Source organism: Oryctolagus cuniculus, chromosome 5, assembly GCF_051225735.1.
Source record: "Oryctolagus cuniculus isolate XC-2025 breed Fujian yellow rabbit chromosome 5, ASM5122573v1, whole genome shotgun sequence".
Classification (NCBI taxonomy): domain Eukaryota; kingdom Metazoa; phylum Chordata; class Mammalia; order Lagomorpha; family Leporidae; genus Oryctolagus; species Oryctolagus cuniculus.
This window is the reverse complement of record NC_142871.1, coordinates 34,978,478-34,982,862: the sequence shown is the minus strand read 5'-3', so window position 1 is coordinate 34,982,862 and position 4,385 is coordinate 34,978,478.

The window sequence follows — 4,385 nt, the reverse complement described above, 5'->3', positions numbered from 1 at the left end:
TTAAAAAGGAGAGAATGATCCAAGGTGGGAAGCAGGATACACAGAAGACCCATAGAATGGAAGATGTCCTAAACAGCACTCTGGCCTCAGAATCATCCCTTAAGTCATTCAGATCCAGCTAAAAAGCCCATGAGAGTATTTCAGGCATGGAAAGCCAGGACACTGTGGCAAAAAAAAAAAAAAAGAAAAGAAAAGAAAAAGAAAAAGAAAAAAAAAAACCCTAAATGAAAGATCTCTGTGAGTGAGATCCCAGTGGAAAGAACGGGCCATCAAAGAAGGAGGTACCTTTCTCTGAAGGGAGAAAACTTCCACTTTAACTATCACCTTGTCTAAATAAGATCGAAACTGGCGTACTCAAAAGGCTTCCATAGCCTAGGCAACTCAAGATAAGAGCCTAGGGTGATTACTGAAGCCATAAACAAGAGTGTCAATGGTTAAATCAACAACAGTAGTCACTGTGCACTTACTCCCCCTGTAGGATCTCTTTCCTTAATATACTAAACTGATCTTCTGTATATAAAGATAATTGAAAATGAATCGATGTGAATGGGATGGGAGAGGGAGCAGGAGATGGGTGGGTTGCGGGTGGGAGGGAAGTTATGGGGGGGGGGGAGCCATTGTAATCCAAAAGCTGTACTTTGGAAATTTATATTTATTAAATAAAAGTTAAAATAAATAAATAAATAAATAATCTTTTTAAAATTTGCTTTTGCCACATCCTATAACTTTTAGTATTCTATTATCCCAATTTTTGTTTGAATTAGATATTTTTAGATTTTCTCTTTGATTTTTTTTTCTTTTCTGGTTGTTCAGGAGCATGCTGGTTAACTTCCATGTATTTGTGATTTTTTCAAAATTCTTCCTGTGATTGATTTCTAGTTTGAGTCTATTGTGGTCAGAAAAGATACTTGATAGGATTTCAATCTTAAATTCCTTAAGATTTGCTCTTTGTGAACAAAAATTTTATTTTCCCTAGAGAATGATTTGTGTACACTTGAGAAGAATGTACATTTGGCTGCTCTTGGATGAAATGCTCTAAAGAGGACAGCCAGGTTATTTGGCTAATAATATTTTAATGATTTTTAATCTATAGCATTAAATAATATTTGCTCATAATTTCATAATTTCTGTTTTCAAAGTTCTATTTGCTCTCCACAAAAAATTTCCTCTGCACCAATAGCAGAGGAAGATACTTTTCTGAATTTCATGTATATCATTCTCTTGCATTGCTCTAAAATATCAATTTATTTCATGCATAAGTCTAAGGAATACAGAGAGCTATTTTAGCTATTTGAGAGTTTTACATATAGTATCATATACAGAGGTATTTTGAAAAGACCATGAAAATAAAATTAAGAAGTAATTTTTTTGGTACAAAAGACTGTTTTAATTCTATGCATAGTACATATTATCCATGAATATTTGGAAGAATCCCTGTGATCACCTGAAATCCATGCATATAAGAGGTCATCAAAAAGTTCATGAAAAGTGTGTATTATCAAGAGCATTTCAAGCATGGGAAGCCAAGACACTGTGGCATAAAAATGTCCTACATGAATGACCTCGATGGGTGAGCCCCTGGTGGAAAGACGTGATCATCAGAGAAGAAAGTACTTTTCTCTGAGGGAAGGACAGAACTTCCACTTTGCATATGGCCTTGTCTAGATACTGACAGAGTTTGTGGTTTCAAAAGATCCCCTAAGCTGAGGCAGCTCATATCAAGAGCCTCGAGTGATAACTGACATTATATGTAAAAGTGTTAATTGTTCAATTAACAACAGGAGTCACTGTGCACTAACTTCCCATGCAGGACCTCTGTCCTCTAAGAGTTGTATTATGAGAGTTAACAGCAAAACCTGTTCTCAAAGATTTGTTTCATTTTGGTATATTGAGAGGGGAATATTCTTATGTTCTATGAGATTTAGTTATGCTTAAGTGTCCAACTCCATTGCTTGTTTTCTTAGGTGCTTCCTTAAATAATGATAAAACTCATTCTCAAGGACATTGTTTAATATTCTTTGTCATTTCAGACAGTTTTCTCCTTTAATATCTTTAATCTTCAATTATCAATAATCTTTTTTATTCCTGGGAAACCCCAGTTTAAAACTAATTGGGGATGGCTTTGTGGCATAACAAGTTAAGCCACTGCCTGCAATGCCAGCTTCCCATATGGGTGCCAGTTCCAGCCCTGGTTGCTCCCCTTCTAATCCAGCTCCCAGCTAATCCACTTGGGAAAGCAGCAGAAGATGTTTCAAGTCCTTGGGCCCCTGCACCCATACGGGAAACCCAGATGAAGCACCTGGCTTCTGGCTTTGGCCTGGCCCAGCCCTGGCCATTGTAGCCAGATGGGGAATGAACCAACAGATGAACGATCTCTCTCTCTCTCTCTCTCTCTCTCTCTCTATCTCTCCCTCTCTCTCTCTCTCTAACTCTGCCTTTCAAATAAATAAAATAAATATTTTTTTCAAAAAATTGATCTAGTTTTTTTTACCTAGCTTGATATTTTAATCAGAATTTTATATGTAAGATGATAGTGAAATTTTCTCATAGCTTTCATTTCTAGTATGTTTCCTGTCTGATTTAAGTTATCCTAGCCTCATAAAAAAATAATAGACCTCTTTGTTCTCCAGGAAAACTTGGGGTAAAAATTAAATTATGTGTTTATTGATTCTTTACTTCTGAGACCATGTGAAACTTATTTTTTATGAGTCAATTTCTGATCTTGGTTAAATTTATTCAATAAGTAGAAGACAGATTAGGCATTTTATTTATTCTTGAATTAGTTGCTAACCTGTTATTTTTTAACAAATGTTCATTGTATCCAGATTCTTGTGTGTTTGGAATATGTTTATTTCATAATTTTCTCTTTTCACTCTCAGCACTCTGTAGTAGTTTTCTTCACTACTAATATTGTTTATTTGTCCTGTTTCATATTTTCTGAAAGCCCCCAAATGTCTATTTTATTATGTCTATTTTATTAGTTTTTTTCAGAAAATGAACTTTTGCCTTAGTTGATTCTCTACTGTATATTTGTTTTTCATTTGATTAATTTCCACTCTTATCTTTATAGTTTCCTTCCTTCTCCTTTCTTTGTGTTTATTTTGTTGTTCTTCTAACTTCTTAAGTTGGTCAGATCATTTATTTTCAGCTTTCTTCTTTTCTAGTGTAAGCATCCAGAGCTGTAAATTCACTAAAAAGTGTGTGTCAGTAGTATCTCTCAATTTGGACATATAATTATTATAATTCATATTTACTATAAAGTTTTAGAAAGGTTTTTTAAAAATAATTTTCAAAGGTTGTATTTTTCCTACTTATGTACTATTGATTTTGAACAAATAAAAATAATGTAGATGATAATAATTCTATGAAATCATGGCTTATGATGGGATTAGTTTTTACAATTATTTCTCATATTGTTGAGAATAAGATTTATTCTCTCATTTGGGGTTAGTTCTTTCATTTCAAGCTTGTTCATGCTTTTATTCAAATTTCTCATGTACTTAAAGAGATATTTTGTTGTTTAATCCATCTGCTACTCTCAGAATGTGTAAATTCTTACACACCAGGCACATTAGCAGGGAGCTGGATTAGCCAGGACTTGAGCTAACACTCAAACAGGATGCTGGCATCAGAGACAGCAGCTGAACCTGTTGTGGCACACCAGCCCCAATTTCTTACACTCCCTAAGATAGATGTTTCCATTATGTCCTTAAACATTTTGAGGCAATGCCACGAAGTTTACATAAGAATATATATGATTAAATTTTTCATCATGTAGCAGATCTTTTTTTATACTTAATTTTTTTGCCTCAAAGATTATTTTTACAGATATCTTTATATCTATCATCCACTCTGTCAATATTCTGGTGAATTTTAGCTTAAAATACTGTTTCCTCTACTTTTGTTCTTGATGTTTTTGTGGACCATTGTTGTAGGCATTTCTTTTCATCCATAAGACTGTAAAATCTATGGGACATTTTCTAATTATTGTTGCTAACAGATCTGGGATAGCTACAGGTTTGTTCCGTGCTGCATCTCATGATCTTGTAATCTTTGTTCTTCTCGCAGTATTTTAATCTGATTGAGCTATGCCTTTTTATGCAGTTGCTCCAACACAATGTATCCAGATGTTGAATTTTTTAAATGTTTACTATTCTTAATGCTATAACTAGTACTAAAACAGTATTTTTTCACTTTATGTTTCTGTGTGGGAGCAAACTGTTGAAATCTTTACTTAATGTATGCTAAACTGATCTTCTGTATATAAAGAGAATTGAAAATGAATCTTGATATGAATGGAAGGGGAGAGGGAGTGGGAAAGGGGAGGGTTGCAGGTGGGAGGGACGTTATGGGGGGGAAGCCATTGTAATCCATAAGCTGTACTT